General features: G+C 49.0%; 1 protein-coding gene and 1 non-coding gene across 8 annotated transcripts in view; both read left to right on the plus strand.

The window, feature by feature from the left end:
* Positions 1-16,796: 16,796 nt before the first annotated feature.
* On the plus strand, positions 16,797-16,869 carry TRNAR-CCU. Its single transcript has one exon. It is a non-coding gene; the product is annotated as a tRNA-Arg (tRNA).
* Positions 16,870-17,705: 836 nt separating this feature from the next.
* Positions 17,706-25,576, plus strand: part of PTPRS (protein tyrosine phosphatase receptor type S) — a 239,945-nt gene continuing 232,074 nt past the window's right edge. For all 7 annotated transcript variants that reach the window (XM_044998457.1, XM_044998461.1, XM_044998459.1 and 4 more), the window contains exon 1: positions 17,706-17,875. The gene's annotated coding sequence lies outside the window, so the exon portion shown is untranslated. The remainder of the gene's footprint in view (positions 17,876-25,576) is intronic.

Raw genomic sequence — 25,576 nt, forward strand, 5'->3', positions numbered from 1 at the left:
TTCTCTGCCGCCAGCATGATCTGCATTTGTATTCTCCCCAGTCCTGCAACACTTTCAAAATGTTTTGTTAAGTTAATTTGTAGCTGCAGCCACTTGTGAGGTTTTTTTTCCCGATTATTTGATCTGTAACTGAACTAACATGAAGAATAACTATTGTTCTTGGACAATGTTCTCCAGGAGCAGAGCGTCTCTCATGTGTTTAATGTGTGCCCACCCTGTAACCCAGAATGAAGTCCCACAGCTCCCCACAATGATACTGTCAAAATACCAGGACAATCAAAAGAATTTCCACACCAGCAAAACGATCAAACCAGTCCCTGGGAGATCATTGCAGCAGGGCAACCTACTGGCATAGGAATGCAGTTATTGCCATACAGGATCAGATCAGTAGCATATAGACAGGTATCCAGTGGGTATGTCCACATGGCAATCAGAGGTGTGACGGCCGCATGTGTAGACATACCCGAGTTTGCTTTAATCTAGTTAGCTCAAATCACAATAACAGTGAAGCATTGACTGTACAAACGAGCCTGGAACCCAGGGTATGTACCCAAGCAGCTAGCCCATGCTTCCACCTGTGCTGCTCAGGCTTCACTGCTATTGTCACTCGAGCTGGATATATCTGAGCTAGCTTTGATCTATCTACAGGTGCTGCAGTCACACCTCTAATTGCAGCACAGACAGTCCCTGTGCCCAGCGTCAATTGCTTGAGAGGAAGGTGCAAGAAACCTACTCCCCCGTGGACAACTATGGAATAATCTATCCTGAGTTGAAAGTTTCTTCCTAACCCTGTTAGTGATTGGCTTCTGCCCTGAAGCAGGAGGGTTTCTATCCTTCATTTATATTTCAGCCTGTCTAATGTAGCTGTGGATGTTATCACTTGCCATTTAGAGCTCCATTCCTTTCTCTAAATCTTCCCAAGCTCCTGGCTTCAATAATATCCTGCAGCAGTGAGTTCCATGGGTTATTTTTGTGGGGGTGAAAAAGCATTGCCTTTCATCACTTTGAAATAAGTTGCTGTACCAGACTTCTGCTGTGCCATTACATGCTGCACTGTCTCCTTTCCATCAGGGCTCCGAGATCTGCAGACGGAGGGGACAACATAAATGCAAAGTTTTGTGATCAGGCTTGTTCCTCGTCCTACAAGTTGCTCCACTCCTCTTGAAATCAGGGGGACATTCAGCACTCCGGAGGAGGGCACGGAGTCAGCATTATCTCCCGTGGGAATTCCTAGGGAGTTGCTAAAGTGTAATGCCAGGAAAAGTCATTCTTCCCAACCATCTGGCTTCACAGCCCCAACCAGCTGCTGGGAGGGATGTTACTTGGGCTATTCTTGCTACTGAAAGACTCTGAGCCTAGTTTGGTGTTCGCAAGGTCAATGAGAGACGCTCATTGACTTCAGCAGGCGTTGGATCTATCTCTTAATGCACAAGCTTACGAACCAGTCTAGCAACTGGATCCCAGAGGGTGCAGCCCCACAGAGTCCCATTGACCAGGGTTTACCCATAGGGATCAGCTGGCAGCAGCAGGGCTTTGGCTTGCGTTTGCATTCTTATCAGCCACCTGCACACCAGGAGCTTGAGCAGATGCTGTAGCCCCGAGTTAGCAGGAGCGGATTTACCATTAGAATCTATACGAGGCTGAGCTGGTTGGAAAATCCGGGACTCTGCCCGTATAAAACAACACGTGCCTGGATCTTACAACTCAGCACTTTTTGGACAGTATATTAGGTGCTCCATTGACAGAGAAAGGGAAAAATGACATTCGGGGCAATTCTTTGCTTGTGTTCTGTTTTGTTCTGTGCAACAAATGAAATTCCCTTTTCACTGAATTTGGTACGAATACGGATCTCGTTATGGATTAGGAAGCACACCGTATCAGCTGTCTAGTTCTGTTCAGCTCCTCAGAGCCCTGTGTGGCCAGGCCTTCTGTTCCCACCCACCCTACACAACTCCGCTACAGGGGTTTAAGTCTTTGCATTGGCCCTCTTTACCTGTGTATATTGCATCTTAGCATTTTGATAGTGCCACGGGTACCACAGACAAACTGTGCTAAGCAAATGATCCCGGCCCCCCCCAAAAAGCTTTCACGCTCAATGCACCGCCAGGTGCAATGCAACACAAAACAAACAACACTCGCTGTGAGAGGAGAGATGGTCTCGTGGTTGAGGCTGGGCTGGACTGGGAGTCAGACGAGCTGGCTTCAATTTCAGGCTCTGCCAGACGTGACCCTGGACCAAAATTTTCAAAAGCCACTAGCAGTTTTGAGTGCCTACCTTAAAACACCTTCAGGGATGCTGATTTTCACAGTTCCGGCGCTAGGCCCTTTCAAGGCGTCTCCTGTAGGGCCTCCAAAATCACTTGGTACCTTTGAAAATCTTGGCCTGAGTCTCTGAGCCTCAGTTTCCCATCTGTAAAATGGGAAGTAGTGATCCTGCCATGGTCTGGCGTGTCTATTTCAACTGTGAACTCCGCAGGGCAGGGACTCTCTCACTCTCTGTATGCCGGGTGCAAAGGGCAATCTCTGCACTGCCACAGTACGAAGAGTGGCATGTCCATGAAAGCGCTGGTTGAACAGCCTGGGACACCGAAGGGGCCAGCTGGAGCTATGCGGCTCTAAACGAGCTGAGCATCTGGCCTGAGGCCTGTCTGGATCCCTAGAACTTGTACTACTAATTACCTCCCATCTCCCTCCACTTCTGTGCCTCAGTCTTTGTCTATAGCCTAGGGAATTTTTCCAAGAAGGGTCCGATCCCGGTAGCTAAAATCCTTCACGAAGCCCGAGATTATTTGGAGAGTTTCCCATTCCACAGCCCAACAGAAGCTCTGCAGTGACTCTTTCTCAGTGGAAGAGGCGACACAGAACACAGAGATCCAGGCCTGGTTTCCTTGAGCTTCCGCCTGGGGGTTGTGCGTAGCAATGTATCCTCGAGGGCGCCGCACAGCCACAGCAAACACGAATTAGCCGTTTGTTTGAACATGGTGGTGGTTTTAATTTTTCTTTGTCAATATCAATGTGTCCTTTGCATTCATGCAGCTCTGGGTGGCGGCTGGATTGCAGCCCTCCAATTTGCCATCATTTCCGCTGATGCTGTTTTCATTAGAATCTCTATTAACTTTCCTTCCCCCTCCTTCCCCGTCAGCATGATTCTAGATAAATTTATTCCTTTGCCAGCTTTGCAAAGGGGGGCAGGGGAAGGAAAGGTTAAAAGATATAATTTCCTGCTCTTATTTCTCCTCCGTTCAAAGCTGTTTTGCATGATAGGCCATCTCCTCTCTGCCCTTCTGATACAGTGTGTTTCCTTGTATTATAATGTGTGCTGGTGCCAGGATGGGGATTCACCTCTAGGAGAAACCAAGCCCTGATTCCACCTGTGCTACCACCCTGCACTGCTGCAACCTTCTCCCCTGGCTCAGAGTCAGACTGAGATGGAATTGAGAATGGAAATGGCTGCAAGAGCCAGAGACCTGTCTACACTAGGACCCCACCTCTACTAACACTGGTGCAGCTGAACCGGTGGTAGCAGTGATGGGCATTTAGGGCCTGATTTAACCATTGAGTTCAAAGGGCTCCAGGTCAGACCCTTATTAGAAAAATATTCCTTGGGGCCTAGAACAAGACTGAAGCACCATGCAGGAAGGAGATATAAGGACACCAGCACAAGCAACCCCCTTATTATGCATTACAGAGGGCTTAGGCCAGATCCTTGGCTGGTGTAAATCAGCACAAATCCATGAGAGTCAATGTATGGCAAGTCTCAGAGGGGTAGCCGCGTTAGTCTGGATCTGTAAAAGCAGCAAAGAGTCCTGCGGCACCTTATAGACTAACAGACGTTTTGGAGCATGAGCTTTCGTGGGTGAATACCCGCTTTGTCGGATGCATGTAGTGGAAATTGCTTGCATATATATACCTGCCCCTGGAAATTTCCACTACATGCATCCGACGAAGTGGGTATTCACCCACCAAAGCTCATGCTCCAAAACGTCTGTTAGTCTATAAGGTGCCACAGGACTCTTTAATGTATGGCAATTTACACCAGTTGGGTATCTGACCCAAGGCTGACTCTCTTGCAACAGCATCACATTTACTAGCCCAGAATAAGTGTGTTTACATGGTGGGGTTTTATGGATAGAACGACCGCAGTTTAAACGCACACCTAGGGTGACCAGACAACAAATGTGAAAAATTGGGACGGGGTGGGGGGGGAGGGTAATAGAAACCTATATAAGAAAAAGACCCCAAAATCAGGACATCTGGTCACCCTACGCACACCTAATACTGAAAAAGTTGCCTATATAGGCAGGACCTAAGGCCAAGGTTTTCAAAAGTAAGGAGTGATTTTAAGGTTTCTCTGGTTGGGCTCTCAAAAGCGTGCGCACACACCCACACACACACCCCACACACACACCCTGCACACAATCACTAGGTCACTGCTAAAAATATTGGTCCTAAAGTTCCATAATTAAAAATAAATAAAAACCCCACTTATCCCCCACCCCCCAGTCTAGGTGGATGATCTCTATGTATCCAACAGCTGCCAGGAGAGATAACAGGGAAAATAATGTCAAGATTGTCACCTGTTGAAAACGCACACACACACCAGTCTCTCCGCCTCTCCACCCCCCCATGATACAGGATTATTTGCAATGCAGGAGAGCGGACAAAGCAGAATGTTCAGTTTCCTTCAAGTGTTCCAGAGATTCCCAATGAAAAGCGAGACCCCTTGTTGTAAATGCTCTGGGTCAAAGAAATAGTCCCTAGTTTATAAGTCTGGTATTTGCCTCCCTGTTGTATTTTGCATTTGGTCTCTGTGCCTCCTGTTGTTGTTTCCACTGGGGCAATCAGACTGCAAAATAGGTGTCAAATGCCTGATCTGGCAGTATTTTACGGCTGCTTTGCACAGGGGTATAAACGACAGCACAACACAGGAGAACGGAGAAGCTGTCGCAGGAATGCTGCATTATCATGGGGATCCACAAGATCCCAGGCCAGGGATTAGCTGTGGAGATAAGTGTTGCTTGTGGCTACCTGTACTCAAGCAGAAGAACAATGCAGTGGTGGGATTTAAGAAACTTCCCCACGGGGCCCAATTTTTGGGCTGCAGTTCGAAGCGTGTAAAGGGTCCTTTCTGCCTGGATTTACAGGAAGCTGATGATCTGATTGTATCAGCTAAGGAGGAGGAGCTGTGAACAGCGCTGCTTACCCAAGTCAGAGAGAAGATGGGGAGCCGGGCTCCCCCCTGCTTCTTCCTTGAATCCCATCCCCGTCCCATGTTAAGCCTCCAGCGCCTGTCCCCCACACCTGGATTCTGCCAAAAATCCTCCACCGAGTATGGGGATCTGGGATGTGTGGCTGGAGAGGATGTCGGGGGGGGGCCTCACCCTCCCCCATACCCGACAGAAAGAAGCCAAAATGTCAGTGCAGCCTAAAATATATTAACATCCATGCTGGGGAAACACGCTCCCCCCTTAAATGGGGTTGCTGGGACCTCTTGTGCACCATCAGAGAGCGAGAGGGAAGGAGCCATGGGCATCAGGGCTGGCAGGAAGGTCCATGCCCCTGTAGTTCCCAGGTTGCGGGAGTTCTGGGCAGAGCTGCGAGGGGGTGAGGACAGTCCCAGCTCAACAAGGAATTTATGGATTGACTTGCGCCCTTTCGACTCCAGAGCGGCGAGGCGCCATCGATCTGGCCCTGTGCTTGTTCTTTAACGTGTTGTTTTGCCTAGCTTTAATTTAAGAACTGAATTCAAATACCACAGAGCACAGATCAATGCCTTTTTCATAACTCAGCAGTGACAACGCTCAGGCTTTTCATATGTAAAACTACGGGAAGCAATCTGCCTGGCCCCGAGACATACCAAAGATGGAACTAAGCTGAGAATTCATTCTCTCCCTTCCTCCCCTCCTGGCCATGAAATCCTGATCACCATTATCTGCTGGGCATGCAGCTCACGGCTCTTTGCACAGAAGCATATTTGACCCACACTTGTGTTCTCTGCAGTAGTTCTCATATGGGTTAATAGCTACAATGACAATAGGTGGGAAAAGATGCTCAGAACAAAGGAGGATTCAGCATGAACCCAGAACCAAAATTCTGAAGCAAGGGGTTCTCAACCATTTTCTTTCTGAGGCCCCTCCAAAAATTCCATGGCCCGCCCGTGCCACGACTTTTTTTCTGCATATCCAGTAGATTAAAAGCCAAGGCTGGCGTTAGGTTGTAGCAAGCAGGGTAATTGCCCGGGGCCCCACACCATAGGGAGCCCTGAGAAGCTAAATTGCTTCAGCGTTCAGGCCCAGGCAGCGGGCCTCAGGCTTCAACTTTCACCCGTAGGCCCCAGAGAGTCTAACGCCGGCTCTGCTCTCTGGTTTATTTTGGCAGAGCCCCTGCAACCTGCTCATGGCCCCCCCGGTGGCCCCAGATCCCTGGTTGAGAACCGCTCCCTTATATGAGTCCATCGCTGTAATATGTAAGTACCTGGCTGTCTCTTCCATTTTCCAGAGCTAGGTTTCCATATGTAATATCCTGGGGACCTCCCTTCCATGTTCCTGACCAGGACATTGGCTCAATCAGCGAGGAGATTGTCTTAGAGACTCCAGCTCAAGTTTTAACCTCAAATCCAGTGCAGGTTGGGCCAGGACTCAGGGAATTCACTGAGAATGGGATACCCGTGTGGTGTAGATATAGGGTCTGATTTTCACCTGGCTGATTTTCACAATGTGATTGACCCCGCCCCTGTAAACAGTTTCGTCTCACTTTGCAGGACCCACAGGACATTGGGGATTGAAACACGTTGTTGTGACAAAACCGAAAAGTTTTGTTCTTTTTTTGGCTTTTTTTCATTTTATATTTTCATACACAATAAAAAAATGAAAACAAAGAGCCACTTCAAAACGGAACATTGAAACGTTCCATTCCAAAAAGGTCAAAATTGAATATTTCAACCTCCTGGAAATGCTTTCTTTCCATTTTCATTTCAAAACACATTGTTGTCACAGGCGACGTGTTTTCAGGAAACATTTCACTTTTGATGAATCTGCATTTTTCAAAGGAAAAAACATCACGGTGGAAAATGTCCAACCAGCCCTGCATTTTGCACCCGCATTGCATGTCATTGTGCCAGTGGAAATGATTTGCACCAGGTGAAGGGCAGCAGAGAATTAAGCTAATAAGATTTTGAACAGCAATATACCACTCATCTATGTACAAGCTTTTACAAGCTCTATTTACTTTACTTTTCCCTTCACACATCTCTCTCAGCCGCAAAGTATACAATGATGTGTTGATTGGTCACCAGGGCAAACTCCTTTTCCTTCAAGAATATAGCGCATCAGGATATTTGAGCTTCCTAATTAAAAATATGTTTGAGAGTTGAATTGTAAATGAATCAGTTTCTCCTTTAACTCCCCCTACCCACCCCCAAAAAAAACAACCCTGGTCAAGCAAGACCAAAATGGGTATTATTAATAATTGCTATTTCTCCTATGTCTGATCAAAAGATTTGCTTGCATGACAAATGAGCAAATTGCTGTAAAATATGATACATCCCTCCAGAACACTGATGCACGAGATACAGTAACTAGAGTAATGGTACTGTGATGTTTGCCACATGACACATTTTTGAATGGCTGGGTAACAAATTCAAGAAGGGAAATAGGGCTCTTGGACAGAGGGTGAGGAAACTAGATATAGCAAAGAGAGGCATTTGGGAGTGGAACAAAATAAGCCAGCCCCATTTTGCAAGAGGCACTATTGCGTAAGAACATGCCGGGTTATAGGGATTTGGGAGAGGCTGTGAAGATCCCAGCATGGAATTCAGCATTAGGAGTGGTATTCACCTCTGGATGTAGGGTCCATGGAAGAGCAGAACTGGGCAGTTTCCAGTGCAGCGAAGGTGGGTGGCTGTGGCTCAAGCATTGCAGCAAGATCTTATACCCTGCCCTCGGGAGAACGCTGCATCACCTTTGCATAAATTAACTTGGGAAGAGGAAGTTCAGGGACAGGCAGGGGATTTGGACACTGGGTCCTTGATTATATGGCCACTGACTCCTTGCATACAGGGTGCACCTGGGTTGCAGCCACTCGTCCATCCTGCAGGAGCAGCTGTAAAAGGGGCTTTGGAGCCCTGCTGGTGGGTTGTGGTCCATCCACCACAGCCTTAGTGAGGTTCTACACACAAGCCCTCTCCTAGGAAAGTTCTGAGCCATAATCAATAAAGCTCGCTGTTCTGCTTCTTCCATCACCATTGGGGCGAAGCTAGGGAGTCACTGTCTTCTGCATACAAGGTAATGTCTCTACTGTATCAAACTGAAGCCAGTACTGAAGCCAAGTGCCAGTAATGTTGGGCAAAAGTCCCTAGTCAGTATTTCTCAGACAAACCTGCCTTTGGACCAAATCCTGAGAGACGCTGGGCACTTGCAACTTCTGTTGGATCAGTTATTCAGCCTGAGCTGTGGGTGATTGCAAGCATGAATTTGTCACACAAACAAGAGACACAATGGACCAGGTTCTCTGTTGCCCTGGACATTGTGTGGTCAATTACCCCAGTGCAAAGGGAGTGCAAAATACTACAGTTCTGGTGTAGCAGCATCGTACACGGGTGTAACTGACCACACAAATATAGGGCAATGGAGAATCTGACCCAATCACTATATAAATCACAATCACCCACATGGAGAGCTGGCTCTAAACCCCCACTCCTTCATCGCCAAGCGCGCAACCCTCTCCCACCTGAACGAAGAAAGGACTTAACTTGTTTGCAGAAGCAGGTCCCTTAGCTGCTCTGTCTGCCAGCCACTAGAGGGCAGAGTCACTCACCCACAATGCTAGTACATTCCACTCAATCACTTAGAGGGTTTTCCCGCTCTGAGTAAGGACTTTGGGATTTGGCAGGGCTCCATTGCCTTGACCCTTGTTGAGCTATATACTCCAGGGCAAAAGGCACCATTCTGACTGGCACTGACATGGGGCTAGAACTAGGCAAGAAATGGTTTTCCTGACCCGTGAGAATTTTTGAGATAGCGAAAAGCTTTCCTGCCCCAAAGCAGGATGAAAACTCAAACTGTTGAACGTTTTTGTGAACTGAGAATCCCCAAAATGTTTTGGATCGAGTCAAGCAAAAGGATTAATTTAGACAACGATGACATAATTTGTTTTGATTTTGACCTTTTAAACATACATTAACCTTTTTTGTAGCATAAATTAACTACAGTTTTTTGAAACAAAGTTGTTTTGTAGTGGAAGAACTCACATTTTCATTTTTAAAATGTCAGAACATCTCATGTTGACAATTAAAACAAATCCAAACTTTTTTAACTGGGAGATCTGTTGAAATCGACCCTTTCCTAAAATCAGTGTCCGTTTTGACAAATTGGCATTTGCCAGCAAAAAAATGTTGAGTTAGAAATGTTTCAACCGGCAATATGTACGACTACACTTGTGCAGTGCAACAATTAGTTGAACCCATGGTATGTACGTTCAGACACACATCCTTACACCTATAATGTTCCTATTTCCATATCCAAAGAGATAAGAACGTTAAGTTAAAACCATATTGATAAAGTTCCCGACACAATTCTAAGTACTCTGCAGGGCTAGCACCTCTCTGGAGCTGAAATAAAGCAAGCCGAGGCTTCAAGGTAAACATGCCTTCCTAGCTTATTAATCATATCAGTCCCTCCACACTCTATGACAGCGCTGATGTGTGTTTGTATTTCTTCTTCTATTGAGAAACCCAGAGCAGATTCCACACCCACAATTCGTTTTCAAGGCTGTAGCAATGGCAACCTCTTGACTGCACAAAAGATATCTATAGCTATGTCTATATGGCCACAGATGGCATTGAAGTTGCAATGTATTCTGAATCTAGGGCGTCTGGCAATTGGTTGTCTTTTTGTTGCGTATGATCTGTTTGAAGTACAATCATCAACAGATGTTCTAATGGAGGGAGGACTATCTAGTGACGTTGGTGGGTGAAAAGAGCCCATCAGAAATGCTCTTGCTAAAACTCTCCTCCAGTCATTTGATAAATAAGGACTGAGATGCTGGATTTGTCATTATAGAGCCTTAAAATCAGGCATTGACCCAACTTGGATCTGTGTGGAGACAGTTTCTGAAATGGGGGATTTTATTTGAACTCAGGTGATTTTGCATCGAAGTCAGTGGAAATTTTCGCCCGAGTTAAGCCTTGAGTAAGCACTGAGTAAAGGCCTTGGGATTGATCCCAACTATTATTATGATTGTTTATAATTTTTATTATGGTACTGCCTAGAGGCCTTATTCTTGACAACTCTCGCGAGTGGCTAGGCAGCTGGTGTGCCGAGATCGCTGCCTGTCTTGCTGACCAGTTTTATCTCATTGTTTCCTTGTGCTCTGTCCCTCCTCTGTCTATCTGCAGCCATCTGTTGTCTCTTGTCATATACTCAGGGCTTGTCTAAACACAGATGTTGTACCCTTCTAACTATAGCAGTATAATTAAAGTGGTACATCCAACCCTGCCAGTGTGGATGCAGTTATACTGGTATAAATGTGCTTATAACAGCATAGAGAATTCTCAGAGGGAAGGGGAATAATCCCCATGAGTATGAGGCAGCTTTATACTAGTTTAATTGATTCCACACTAGCGATCGTCCTATCCTACATAGTTATACTGATATGAAAACGGCATGTACACCTGGCCTTAGATTTTAAGCTGTTTGCGGGAGGAATTTCTCTTTGCTCTGTGTTTGTACAGCACCTAGCACCATGGGGTTCTGATCCATGACTGAGGCTCTTAGTTGCTACCGCAATAAAAATAAATGACTAATAACAGTCATAATTCATTAAGGGATCAGGGCCTCTTGTTCCAAGCACTGTACATCTGGGAAAAACAGCATTTCTGCCCCATAGAGCCCACAGGCTAGGAAGGGTTATGGCTAGATGACAGGTAGGCAAACTGTCAAACTTGAATCATGTTCTTAAGTGCCACCCAAGTCAATTACCTAACTGGGACCAAGCAGTAAGTTCTGAGTAAGAACAAAATAAAGCTGAGTATGGCGGCTGAGATTTGATCTCATTAGTATCCATGCTATGGTGGAGTGGCTCTATTTATCTCTCACATATTGCCCAACCTCCTGAGGAGCTAAATAATAATATTTTCCTGTTGGTTTTCACTGAAGCAGTTCAAACTCATATATAGGCTGACAGTTGGTCAGTATCCTAGATGCCCACAACAGGATCAAGCAAAAGTTCAGAGAGCAACAGATGCTTTACCGTGTAATATTTACCCTTCTGACAAGAGTTCCCTGCTTTTTCTCAAAAGAGCAACATTTTGTGCAATGACGCAGGAGCCATTCAGTATGCTGAACTTTCTAAGGGCTGCGTTTGAGACTTTACGGAACACAAGAAGTACTTTTATCTCCTTCAAAAATAAAACTCCAAGGGTCTGATTCACTTATACCAGATAAGAGGAACTCCAGTGAAGTCAGTGAAGCTACACTTATGTAAAATGAATGTAAGTGAAAGGAAGATCAGGACCCAAAATCATTAGTGGAAATTTTTCCCATACAGATGTATAGTGGTTTAGAAAGGTAGAGGAAAAAACAGTATGGGATCACGTAATTAAAGACAGTATCATAATGTATATGCACAAGGGGGCCTAATTAAGGTTGCACAGGCAACCTTAATTCTGGCATGCCCTAGCTTTTGAGTGCTTGACTTCGCAACCTCAGCCTGGACCAATCTACACGGGAGGTCCACTTCCTAGACACCACGGTGCAAATAAGTGATGGTCACATTAACACCACCCTATACCGAAAACCTACCGACCGCTATGCCTACCTTCATGCCTCCAGCTTCCATCCCGGACACACCACAAGATCCATTGTCTACAGCCAAGCACTGAGGTACAACTGTATCTGCTCTAACCCCGCAGACAGAGACCAACACCTAGAAAATCTCCACCAAGCATTCTCAAGACTACAGTACCCACACGAGGAAATAAGGAAACAGATCAGCAGAGCCAGACGTGTACCCAGAAGCCTCCTACTGCAAGACAAACCCAAGAAAGAAACCAACAGGACTCCACTGGCCATCACATACAGTCCCCAGCTAAAACCCCTCCAACGCATCATCAGGGATCTACAACCCATCCTGGACAATGATCCCACACTTTCACAGGCCTTGGGTGGCAGGCCAGTCCTCGCCCACAGACAACCTGCCAACCTGAAGCATATTCTCACCAGCAACTGCACACCGCACCATAGTAACTCTAGCTCAGGAACCAATCCATGCAACAAACCTCGATGCCAACTCTGCCCACATATCTACACCAGCAACACCATCACAGGACCTAACCACATCAGCCACACCATCACCGGTTCATTCACCTGCACATCCACCAATGTAATATATGCCATCATATGCCAGCAATGCCCCCCTGCTATGTACATCGGCCAAACTGGACAGTCTCTAAGGAAAAGGATAAATGGACACAAATCAGACATTAGGAATGGCAATATACAAAAATCTGTAGGAGAACACTTCAACCTCCCTGGCCACACAGTAGCAGATCTTAAGGTGGCCATCCTGCAGCAAAAAAACTTTAGGACCAGACTTCAAAGAGAAACTGCTGAGCTCCAGTTCATCTGCAAATTTGACACCATCAGCTCAGGATTAAACAAAGACTGTGAATGGCTTGCCAATTACAGAACCAGTTTCTCCTCCCTTGGTTTTCACACCTCTACTGCTAGAACAGGGCCTCATCCTCCCTGATTGATCTAACCTCGTTATCTCTAGCTTGCTTCTTGCTTGCTTATATATACCTGCCCCTGGAAATTTCCACCACTTGCATCCGAAGAAGTGGGTATTCGCCCACGAAAACTCATGCTGCAAAACGTCTGTTAGTCTATAAGGTGCCACAGGATTCTTTGCTGCTTAACCTTGACAGTGTTATTTTAAAGTAGGTTGTTGTCCTTGTGGTGTGTGCATGTAACCTAGATCTATAAAGAGTGGGAGGAGCTCTTATGGTTCTACATGAAACCACCTCTTTTAGGAGCGGGGCTCCCTGTTCCCTACACTCTTCCCACTCTGTTTTAATAAAATACAAATACTTAAAACCAAAAATTATCCAAGGCGCATTGAGGTTCAAACAGCACCAGTAATGGCCAGTTGGCTACTGCTATGCTAGGACTAGGAAATGTCAAAATCAAGTGAGAAACTTTTCACCTCAGAACAAGAGAGGTGGCCAGAATATTCAGAAGAGACTAGTGATTTAGGATGTCTCCATTTATGGGTTCCCAAATTGAGATAGCTTAAAGAGGCTTTATTTTCAGAGGTTGGGTGCTGAGCACTTTCTGAAAATCAGGTCAATTGAAGGGGTTTCCAGTTGTGCACATAGCAACTGAACTACCCAAATCACTAGTCATCTTGGAAAATTTTGACCAATGCTTCCACATGCCAGGTGATCTTATGATCGTCTCTCTACCTATCTGTCTGATTTGGAGCCCTATAAAGTTAGCATCCACTCCTGGCATATTTTTGCAACCCTTCTTAGCATGATTGCTGCCTCGGTCCTTCCTCTGTCCTGTCCAGGTGCTATTGATTCTTCAGTATTTTCAGAACTAACTAAACACAGGCTTCATAATAAAATGGGAGCGGGGGAACTCCATCTTTTTCAAGATGTGCTTCTGTGTTAAACTGTTTCCTCTTCATTACTTCTCCAGTTTTGGAAATCGAGCCATTCAGCGATCAATATTCTTCTCTTTCGCTGAAGTGTGGCAGTTTGCAGCTTTACGACAGGGTTCCTCAGGTGATAAAATGAAAATGCCTCGGGGTCTTGGTACTAGTGCCCCTGTTTCCAACAAGTAAGGGCACAAATAAACTAATGCAGAGGGTGCCCAGAGCCAGCCTAGAGGACACACACAGTCCTCAGCGATCCATAATGTTGTCCCTGGTCACTCCTGGGCAGGATTCTCCTTCCAGTGGTGTAAATCATGGGTCTCTCCACTAAAATCAATGGCGCTTCACCAGGGTAAGTCAGACCTGGCCCTGATTTTTCCGACGGAGCACTGATTGACAGGTCCTTTCCATTTTGGCTTTAAGTCGCAGCATGGGTGTGCACGGTTGATGTGCTCCAGCAGGGTTGTGAGTAAAAGCTAAGGGTGGGTAGAAATAAGGCTGAACACGAATCATAGCCTCCACACTGAATGCAAATGTAAGACTCAGACGCACTCCCTTACACACACACACACGTGAAGGGTACTAAGGGGGCAATGTGTGGATGGAAAATGGACATGCCTGGAGAGATGTGGGCTTAGCATCCTCCTCAGCACTAACAAAATGCTTCGCTACACACTTATTCCAAACCTCACTCTTCCTACTAGGCAGGTGTAACTTGGCAAGTGCACCTCAGTGTGTCAGTAAGTCCCTGATTCAGTAGTCAACCCTTATTGAGCAAAGTACTTAAGCATGGACTGGTTCTTAAGCATCTACTTAAAGTTAAGCATGTGCTTTGGTGAATACAGAGGGACTTGCCTAAAATGCTTTACTGAATTGTGGGCTCTGACTGGGTGTAGCAGACATGTGCTGCCCATTGCCAGAGGCACCACCACTGCCTTTCATAGACTCTAGGACTGGAAGGGACCTCTAGAAGTCATCGAGTCCAGTCCCCTGCCCTCATGGCAGGATCAAATACTGTCTAGACCATCCCTGATAGACATTTATCTAACCTACTCTTAAATATCTCCAGAGATGGAGATTCCACAATCTCCCTAGACAATTTATTCCAGTGTTTAACCACCCTGACAGTTAGGAACTTTTTCCTAATGTCCAACCTAAACCTCCCTTGATGCAGTTTAAGCCCATTGCTTCTTGTTCTAGCCTTAGAGGCTAAGATGAGCAAGTTTTCTCCCTTCTCCTTATGACACCCTTTTAGAGACCTGAAAACTGCGATCATGTCCCCTCTCAGTCTTCTCTTTTCCAAACTAAACAAAGCCAGTTCTTTCAGCCTTCCTTCATAGGGCATGTTCTCTAGGCCTTGACACACCCTGCCCTAAGAAGGTGTCCTTCTGGAAGGAAAGACCAGCAAGGACAGACCTCCAGGGGTTGCCTAGAGAGGCTTCCCTTTCCCATAATCAGCTGCAGGCAAAATCAGCGAGAGTTGGTCCTCCGGCAGCTAGAAGAGCCAGTGGAAGCCAATCAGAGCCCAGCAGGTCAGACTGGTTGTTTCTCTTAGGGGTCAGTTCTGGCATGGAAGGAAGGCTCTCCTAGCCCTAATCCAAGTATTGTGGCCCAGTTAGGGGCATAACCGTGACAACATTGACTCTGGACATCTGTGATGGTTTGTACTATGAACTTTAAAGCCTAGGGCTACTTTGAGTTCAGATTTAATTTGCCTTCTGTTAATGCTGGAAAGGGACTGGACTGAGCGCTGACCTGGCTGAAGGGTGAGGCCACAGAAACAGTGGACCGTTGTGGAAGCAGGATGTGAGGGGGGCACGAGAGAGGAAGAACCCCTGCAATGCTGCGTCCTGACACAAAGGGATATGCTGGTGGTGAGTATAAGTGATAACTGGGGCCTAATACAGAATCAGGGCCGCCTGTAGGTAGCACTTTTCTTTTCACTTACACACAGTGCGTATACACACAGCACTCCATAACTAGCAGGAATGAGGATAATGCTTTTATTTGCTTCCCAAAGGTTACATTTAAGGGGCTTGAGACTTAACTTTCATTACAGAGGACTACACCAAGCACTTAATTTTACTTGCACCTGTGCTAAACCTCCTCTCGCTTGCGCTGGAGTTTGTCTGCAGTTCAAGACTTTAAATACGATGGTGGTAGCATTTGCTTCATTTTCTGGAAATGTGATGGGCTCCCTATCTGTTGTCTCTGTCTAGGTACGTGTATTGCCCTTATCATCTCCCAACAAGATAGCAATATAATTGGGGAGAATCCAGACACTGCCTGAAATAGCAGATCTAGATCTGGTCACAAAAGTGCTGACATACCAGAAGGACATAAACATTTTAGTCTTTGCACTGATGGTGACAGATGTCAAGCCAGCCAGCCAGCCAGGGTACAAAATATACTGCAGCAAACAATCCCACATTGGCTGAGGGATGGCCTAGAGGAATTAGCAGGTCGTTTTTGCCTCTACTTCGAATGATTCTGTGATTAAGCAACCAAAGTCCCTTTGCCCTGACCTCGGCACCCTCAGGAAAGTGGGTGATGAGTGCATCTGCGGAGCTCTCAATAAGCCACCCCCGTGTTGGATTTGATGAAAATAAATATGAACGTGGGGACGCAATTATGGGGTTGGAAGCCTTGAACTGCAGTGTTTTTTTATTTAGTTTTCCTGACAGCTGGCATCACCTCAAAACCTCCAGTGGGAACCCAGGGCTCTGTTAAGAGATGACCCTATGAAAGAGGGAGGTTAAAAAAATAACAATGATGGTAATGGATTTAGTTGGGGGTTGGTCCTGCTTTGAGCAAGGGGTTGTACTAGATACCTTCTGAGGTCCCTTCCAACCCTGAGATTCTGTTATGAGAATTCTCAAACATCTCATTGAAAGGCACGAGGGGAAATACCTCCTGATCAAAGTGACTATGCTGAGTTGTGGTTTCGTGTTAGCACCCTCATTATTCTCTTTGAGTGAAATTCACCCCTCTGTGGAGAGGTAGCATATGGTCTCTGTAGCACTTAAGTCCCTGCAGGGTTTAAGGGGGATTTAAATGATGTTTCAGGTTTGAACTGTCTTTCTGCACAAGGGTGAGGCGGAAACAAGGAGTTCACTGTTAGGAGATGATCTTGGATCTCAAAGGCCCCAGTGGCCTAATGGATAAGGCATTGGCTTCCTAAGCCAGAGATTGTGGGTTCAAGTCCCATCTGGGGTGAAAAGCTCCTTTTTTTCCTGCTTTGAGCAGGGGGTTGGACTAGATAACCTCCTGAGGTCCCTTCCAACCCTGAGATTCTATGACCTGTTACCTATGTGTGACCCATTAAAAGCAATACTACAACCCTGGGTTAAAGCAAAAGTTGAAATCAGGCAATCTCCCTTCCAAATGAGGAGGGCTGGCAGATTGCTGCAGGACTACAGGCTTGACCAACAGGCTGGATGCACGGTTGTCCTCCTCCAGTGAACTGCCTACTCACACCAGGGGCTCTCCCCAGCTTTAACTCCTTCCACAGCCTCTGCACCATGTCCTGGCTCTCCCCCAGACCTTTGACCCAGAGAGGATTCCTGCCACAAACACCCCCCTGCCTTGCAAAACTGCCTCCTCTCCTGCTCTTTAACTGCCCCCCCCCCGCAGCATGTGGCCCACCCTCTGCCTTTAAATCCCCCTCCTGCAATGTGCCCCATTCCCTTTAAATCCCCTTTGCACCATGAGGTCTCCTCCCTCCACGTGCGGCCCCTGCCCTTCCACCCACCCCACGTGCTGCGACAGACCTTCAACCACCAGCCCCCCCCCCTTCGAATCGCGCCACGTGCTCCCGCGCCCACGTGCGCCGCTTCCGCCTCCCCCTTTAAATCTCCCCTCCCGCCCGCTGCCACGCCCTCCCCCACGTGACGGCGGCGCAACTCTCCCATTGGCCGGCCTCGCGGCGCCGGCTTCCCTCGCCTCCGCGGTGACGCAGGCCGCCCCGCCCCTTCTCCCCTCCTTGGGCCCCGCCCCCCGGTGACGTCAGGCGGCGGAGGCTCGGGGAATGACATCACCTGTGAGAGTGTCTGGAGCCCGGGAGGGAGCTGGAGCCGCAGTGTCCCCCGCGCGCCCCCTCCTCCGCGCAGCATCCTCAGCCGGGAGCCGAGCGGGTCCGGGGGAGGAGGGGGCTGCCCGGGATTAAGGCGCCTCCTCCGGCCGGACGGCGGGCGAGGATGTGAGCGGGCAGCCCAGCCGCCAGGTAAGGGGTGGGGGACGCGATGGAGCCGGGGGGGGTGTGGACAGGTTGCACGGGAGTTGCAATGGAGCCTTAGGGGTGTGGGGCAGGCTGGGTTGGAGCTGGAGGGGGGGGTTTGCAATGGAGCTTTAGGGATGTGGGGAGCTTGCATTGGAGCCGCAGGGGGATTGCAATGGAGCAGGTTGCATGTGGGGCAGATTGGGGTGTGGGGAGGTTGCAATGGAGCAAGAGGGGGAGTTGCATGGGGGGGAGCAGATTGCAGTGGAGCCCTAAGGGTATGGGCCAGGGTGGATGGGAGCAGCAGGGCAGGGGTGCATGAGGGGGGGGTGGTGCAATGGAGCAGAAGTGGGGAGGATGTAGCGGAGCATCGGGAGTTAAAGTGGCGTGGGGGGGGGCAGGTTGCAATGAAGAATTGGGGAGGGGCTTCGTTGGGGACAGGATCAGGCAGCGCCCGAGCTCTGGAGATTTGGGGGGGTGGAATTGAACTCGGGCCAGATTGCAGTGGGTGGGGGTGAGAATTGCACTGGGAGTGGGGGAGGGGGCTGTGCTGGGCAGGAGGCAGGTTGCAATGAGGGTGTAACTGAGGAGGAGGCAGGAAGATTGCGCGCAAGCATCGGGGGGTTCGCTCCAGGATAGGACGCAGGAAAGCACCGGGGACGGGATTCCCCTGGGGCTGACGGCAGGGTGCATCCGAGTCCCGGGGGAATTGCACGGGGGAAGGAGTCGATTGCATCGGGCAGGGGAGGCTCCGGGGCGCTCGCTCCGGCAGGCTCGGGAAGGATGCGCTGGGGACAACCAGACGCTGGATACAAAGGGAGGGGAAGCTCCGCTGGGGACCCGGCCGTGGCGGGGGAGGAGGCAGCCGGGCTCGCGCCCGCTGAAGATGCGCCGCTGGTGCAACCGGCCATTGCGCTGGGGTGGGGGGTGGGGAGCTGCATCCTTGGCAGGCATTGCACTTGGGTACCAGGGAGGAGGCTGCTGGCAAGGAGCTCCTCCCAGCTCCCTGACTGCTACAGGCGATGCTGCTGGGAGAGGTCTGTGGAGAAGTCAGGAGGGAAACCCCTCCTCGCCTCCCCCTCCCCCGAGTCCTGAGGATCTCCCCATTGCTTCTCCCTCCCTCCCTGCTGCCCCGCTCTCCTCCCTCTCTGCACAGCGCAGCAGCCTCCCCCTCCTCCAGCCCATGATGGGCATAGCCCAGCCTGGCCCCCGCGTTCCAGCTTCCACGCACAGTCGCCAGTGCTCGGCTTTGCTCCCCAGCCTGTGGGCATCCTGCCCCCTTCTGTTGGCTCAGCGCCTCTTCCCCTGGGCACCAAACATCCTGCTGAGCTTACCTGCTGCCTTGTGAGCTCCACTGCCCGCCGTGCTCGGGTTGTGTGGACATGATGCCTTTCCCGTGTCTCGTGCCTCTTATGGCCGATGGCCTGTCCCTGCTCGGCAGGACTGCACCCTCCTGGGGCACCCTGGCTTGTTGCCTGGGTCCCATTGTGTTCCCCGCACCTCCTTGCAGGCTGTGCCTTATGGGCAGAGGTGATGTTAGCCCACTGGAGGCCTTAAACAGGATTATTATGGGGGTCCTGGCCCCTTTGACCATTCACACGCCCCCCCCTAAAAAAATTCATTGCATTATTTCCATGAACCAAAAAATATCGCAGCCCAGCACATGGCCGGACACTTGTTTGGGCCGCACTGAAAGAGAGGAACAGTATTTTGGGGGTAATGCTAAATCGGGGCTTCCTGGGGCCCTGACCAATTGCTTAATCTGCTTAAACCCTAGTGCCACCACTGCGCCTGGGTCCCATTGTGGCATCACGTAGCTCATGCCAGCATGTGCACAAGTAGGTCTCCTTCCCCTGTGTGATTTTTCGACCCCCTCCCAAGCATGAATTGTCACTGCCACAGACCGCAGCTTCACGTAGACACCAAGCCTGCTCTCCATTTCTCCACTCCCTAGAGGCATTGTAAATGACCTGTATGTTTTGCTGGTCAGAAGATGGCTTCAAAAAAATCATGGTACGCGCCCAGGCACCAGAAGTGGGGTGGGGGGTGGAAAAATCCCTCCTTAGAGGAGATTTTGGGGTGATATTCCTCCCCAATGGGTAGTTCAATAATATGTGGTATCTGGTGTATTTCAAAAGGAGGCGGAATTGTTCCTCTCAAGTATCTTTATAAGCCACAGATGGCTTAGCCGTGTCTAGGAAAAGGGAACGAATCACATAAGAGATGGAGAAATAACCCTGACATCTCACTTCGGTGTAGATGCTGCTTAACCTGCGGCTGGAGCAGTAAACGTTTTGAAAAGCGTAAACTCTCGATGTGTAACCAAGTCACTTGTTCGCCTTTTAACAGAGGGGCTGCTGCTGTCCCCCCCCCGCCTTTTACCCCTGGAAGCAGCGTCCAAAGAGCCTCGTTTCCTCTGCTCGTTTGGACCGTTCGCCCTCGCTCATCGCCGCTCCGTGTGACTTGTCGGACCCTCCCTAGTTGTATCGTTTCTTATCGGCAGGCTCGGTGGAAACAGCCACCATCTTTCCTGTTATCTTTTTAGTTACGTTGTGTGGCCACCTCCTAAATCACCATACGGTTCATCCTGCTGCCCGAGCTCCCTCCAGCCTTCCTGAAAACTGCTCACTGTGTGTCTGGGTGTGTTTGGATTGATTGCATTGTTCCCAAGGGGGCGTCCTGGGTCTCCGTTCAGCTCGGTGGCTGCGCCTCCTGCTCTGGCTTTTCATTTTTCGTGTGTTCTTGCTGTTTGGTTCCCCATTAAACCACAACTGGGGGATCTTGAGATTGCACTTTTTACTTTCTCTGTGGTTTGGGTTTTATGTATTTATTTGGCATGGCTTAACTGAACAGGAAAGGGGACGTGGCACATGCGGAGAGGGACCCTAGCTGAGCTTTGCACTCTTTTGAATTGGTTATCTCCAGCCCTGAATAAAAGAGCTTAATCTGCTTCCCACTGACCCCTCCCTCTAGGCTGGCTCTGTAGGAGATCAGAGAAATAACCTGCTGTTTGCTTGGTGTATTTTACCTGCTGCTGCACCTGTGCATAGGGTCTGAAAAGCCTCGGCCGGCAAGTTGGTTCCTTCAGGCTGGCTGGCCGTGTAGCCAGCCTTCCACTGGAATCCTGCATTTCCCTGGTGCTGAGTCGATGAGATGGCTGGACCTTTGTAGCATTTGATGGGGGGGGGGGGGTCTTTGATTACCGTGTATATTCTACTAAATAGTCAGTTTTATCCAAGCTGCATTCATATTTCTGCTCTGGATCTGAGAGAGACCCGTGCGTGTGGCTTTTGAGTCATGGTTTTTTAATCTCGCGGAAATTGGGTGTGACACCAGCATCCCTGGGAGAGGCCTCCGTTTTTAGCCATACACTGTTAGAACACCCGATTGATTTGGGCAGCCCTTAAGGGGGTGGGGGGGGGAATGAGGAAACGGTCAAATCTCTCCCCTATTAGGCACTTGCTGCTTCCGCCAAGGGGGTTATTAATGGGTTCTGGGAATCCAGGCTCTTTTTATATTCCTGTTTTTTAACAGGTGTGTGATGCTTTGTGTCTGTGCTTGCTCGCTGCGAAGGTGTTTGAGATCTCAGATGGCTGCTCATAAAAAGAGAGTCTACAGTCAAATTGGGAGTCAGAAAAGGGGCACAGGCATTTGCATAGGGTCCATTAAAAAAGGTATTGTGTGTGTACGTACACACAAATCCAAGGCAAGTAAATGCAACTGGTGATGTTCTTCTAGCATTACAGCCACCTGCAAGATAGGATCTAACAAAATAAAATTAACAAAGGCTCAGTTAGAGGTACCCGAAGCCCAGGCTACAAAACCTGGATTTTACAGTGTCATTTATAATCTGGGTTTCCGATACCAACAGTATTGCAACTGTGCCTCTCCGAAGGAGGGGTGGGTGAAATACCATGCTGGAGGGAGACAGGCAACCAGTGACCATTATCATCTCTCAGAGCCAAGTTGCAGCATTGTAGTCTGAAGCTGCCCTCTCCCCACCCCTGGTAACAGGATTTCTACCTGCTGTGTCTAATGGTGCTCTAATCCTATGGAGGATTGGCATAATTAGGTGCAATGTGTGGAAAGGAGGCGGAGGGGAATGAGAAACCGCCTAGGAAAGTGAGGGGGTACGCAGAGAGATGCTATGACCTCGACTCGCAGCATCACGGGGAAATCATTGCGTCATCACGGGGAGATGATTCCACCCGTGTTCCCGCCTCACTTACTTCGAAAACTAACTTCTTCTTCGCCCTCGGACACCCATTTGGAAGGTTTCAGGTTGCTCCTCTTGCAGCTGGCTGACTGACAGCAGAACCAATTCCTTTCTAACTTCTAGTATTGAAGACTAAGACCCCCCCACACACACACACTCCTCATCAGCAATGCACAGCATGTAAATTGGCACTCCAGTGGCTCCCCTTTGTTTTTAGGTGCGTGGGGTGGCCGGGTGGGGGAAGCTGCTGGATGCAGCCAGATGATGAGTAAAACGATCTGTAGTTTTGAGGGGTTTGAGTGGTAGGATATTGTCAGAACCAAATGGATTTATCACAGGAGAAGGTCTCCAGGCTTGCCTCCGGTAGCACCTACTCTGCAGACGGCATCGGTCTGTGGTGTTCAACTGGAAACGCTGATGGATTAAAAAATACCCTCTTCCCTGTCAGTTCTGCACAGAAGGATGGCTCTCAGGTGTGTTGTCTTGCTTTTGCATGTGACGGTGACTGGCTATGGGGAGGAGGGGAAGAGAGTATTAGGGTCGCGTCCTCTCTTTAAGGGAACCCCCCCCCATATCCCTGGTGCTCAAGATCTTTTATCCCTTTGTGTGAGGTTGTTTGCCCTCTACGTTATCCCCTGTCAGTCTGTGGTATTGATACGTTCCGTATAGTTCTGGGGCTGAAGAAACCCCGATCTTTAAGGAAATAGTCATCGGCTTTTTGGGGGCGGTGTGGGTGAAGGGGTGGAAGGTAATTGGCATCCAAGCATTCTGAGCTGCAGAGATGGCTTGGCGCAGCGAGCGGCATGACTTTCGCGCTAATGCCACATCCCAATCCATGGCCATTCTGGATCCTGCCAGCGCAGGGTTTTTTGCGGGCTGGGACCTCGGGCGTGTGTTGGTGTAGTGAGTGTGTGCTCTCTCTGTAAGCGTTGGTGGGGAAGGGGAGAGCTGAGCCCTCATCCATTAAGTGCTTCATCCCTTTTTCTTGGGATTGAAATTGAGCGCTGTTAAGAGAATGCTCCAGCTTCCGTTGTGTTTGTGCCTTCTTGTGCGGTGGAGCAGCTGGGTGTGAGGTGGAAGGTACGGTATGTGTTAGAGAATCTCTTTCCAATACAAGTCTGGGGGCTAGGAGTGGGAGCAGTAGCCGCTGATGAGTGAATAGATCTTCTTTTACCTCTGGGCTGCATATTAATTGACAGCCAAACCCTCATATTTGGTTCCTTTCCTTAATGGCAGCCTCCTTCTGGGAGGCACAGTTGTCTTGTTAGCCGCTGGAATCCTGGGCTCTGCCACTGAATCCCGTTGTGACTTCGGGCAAGCTGCTTCTGCCTTGCGCCAGATCTGTAAAGTGGGTGTATCCGAGCGACGCTGCCACGGCCGAGAGGAGGGCTGACAGTCAGTCCACGTTTCTGAAGTGCTCTGATCCTTGGATGAGAAGGGCAAAGTGAAACTCTGGTTCTGCTTTTAGTGGTGCTTCTGGTGCCTTGGTTTGGAGGGGAATTGCCTCTGCCCCAGCCCCAGAAGACAGGACTGCGCAAAACCACTGGTTTACTGGGGGGGGTGAGGGGGAGGAGGGGAGAATGTAAGTTCTGATGCCTCTTGGATCCCTGAAGCCTATTGGTACATCCGTGATGCCTGTGTCTTACCAATGCCGAGCGGAGGGATGTACTAAAACCGAAGAGAAGTAAACCTAACGTGTTTGGGGGATAATTGACAATGCTTTAATGTTTTCAGCTTGGAGCAATTTTCTCCCGACTGCATTAAAGCACAATTTACAGAATCAATCAAAACCAATTGAAAATATTAGGATGTAGAGTCTGTGTGTTTGGCTTGGGGTGTTTTATTAGTGTTTTTTTTTTTTTTTTTGCAGAGCCATCCAAGTATTCAGGGAGTGTAACGTCTCCTGCTCTGCAAGGAACTGCTCTTGCTTTTAGTCTTTGGCATTGCTGTTAGAATAATGGTATAAACCATTAACATGCAGCCGTGCTTTGTTCCAAGGGCGATGAGGAACTAGGAACAAATGCTCAGAGAATCGGGGCAAGCAGCTCTAAAAGGAAAATGGTTTGCATCAACCCTGCAGAGATGCTGCCTGCGCTGTCTGGCTTCTGATCCTGGTTCTGTGTGTGTCCTTCCCTGCCTCCTCCCCACGCTTGTGTTTTCAGCATGGGCGGTTTACATTTTCCACCAACAGCTGAATCCCCCCCCCCCCCTTGGTTTAAAGCGGTTGCATCTGCCTTCTAACAGGCTTGCAACTGCTGCTTGCCTAGCACTGGGCACTAAAAGCTTGTTTACCCTCCTTCCCCGGCTTCTGACGGCCTTCTCTTGCTCAGAGCTACAGCTGGGTTCCGAAGCTGAGCCCTCCAGGGAAGTGGGGTTGTCAGAGGGGCTGCAGCCTGCTGGCTAGCTGAATAGAAAGGAAGACTGTGGTGTTTTTTTGTTTGTTAAACTTTCCAAAGGGAAAGGATAGAAGGCAGCATCTTCCCGTTGTGTCCCCTATGGCTAGAAATGATTGATGGGGCTTCCCAGTGCCATTTCTCTCTCTTTTTACCCATCTTGGTGTGTGTGTGTGTGCGTGTGAATTTGCACTCAGCGCTGAAACAGTGGCAGAGCACAGCTCCAGCCTGGCCCGCTTGCAGGATAAGCAGGGGGTGTCTGTGAAAAGTACCTCCAGTGTCTTGGTGACATTGTGCCCGTCCCTTTACCCTGAGGGCGATGTGCCCCCTGCAGAGTCTGACCCAAAAAACCCCACTGATGTGGCAACTTTATCTTTCCAAGGAGATGGCACCAGGCACAGTATCTGGATTTGCATAAGGAGGGAGGGTTGAATCTTAAACACTGAGTCACATAAAATTTGAATATAAGTTGCTTGATTGTTCTGTGGGAGACATCCAGTGAAGTGCTGCTGATGGGATGCGGGTGGTAAAATGCTCTTTAATCTGGAGAAGATGCTGGAGTGGGGTTTGATTTCTGAATGAAATACGTGATCTTGATCTGTTAAGAGGTGGATTCTGTGTGTGTCACCGGGCTGGACCATAGAACTCTGGGTGCGTTGGGGGGGGGACACCAGCTGCTCCCCCGGCGTGATGCTGGCTGCTGTGCTGGGAGGCAGATGGCTATGGAATGCCTTGGGGATGGTAGCTGATACAAGCTGCGGGTTGCCATCAAGCATGGGACTGACCATCAGGTAGCCGATCAATCTGACGTTGCAGCAGCTGTGGCAACATTCGCCTCAAAGCCACACAAAGCAAAATGCTCTGGAGATGGAGTTAACAGGATTCTCTTCTTGTTTTTCATCCTCTGCTCTGAACCGTGTTTCAGGAGCTTCAGGGGAAAACTGGAAAAACAGTCAATTTTTCATTTCTCAGAGGGTGCAAATTAACCAGTGACTCACGGTGCGGAACTCAGTGTCACACCTTGGAACCCACGTGGTGCATGTGCCGGGAGGTGGAATTCAGTGGCGTGTACGTGTCTGTTCCTTCAGCTGAGCACTT

The sequence above is a fragment of the Mauremys mutica genome, chromosome 24, assembly GCF_020497125.1.
Source record: "Mauremys mutica isolate MM-2020 ecotype Southern chromosome 24, ASM2049712v1, whole genome shotgun sequence".
Taxonomy (NCBI): Eukaryota; Metazoa; Chordata; order Testudines; family Geoemydidae; genus Mauremys; species Mauremys mutica.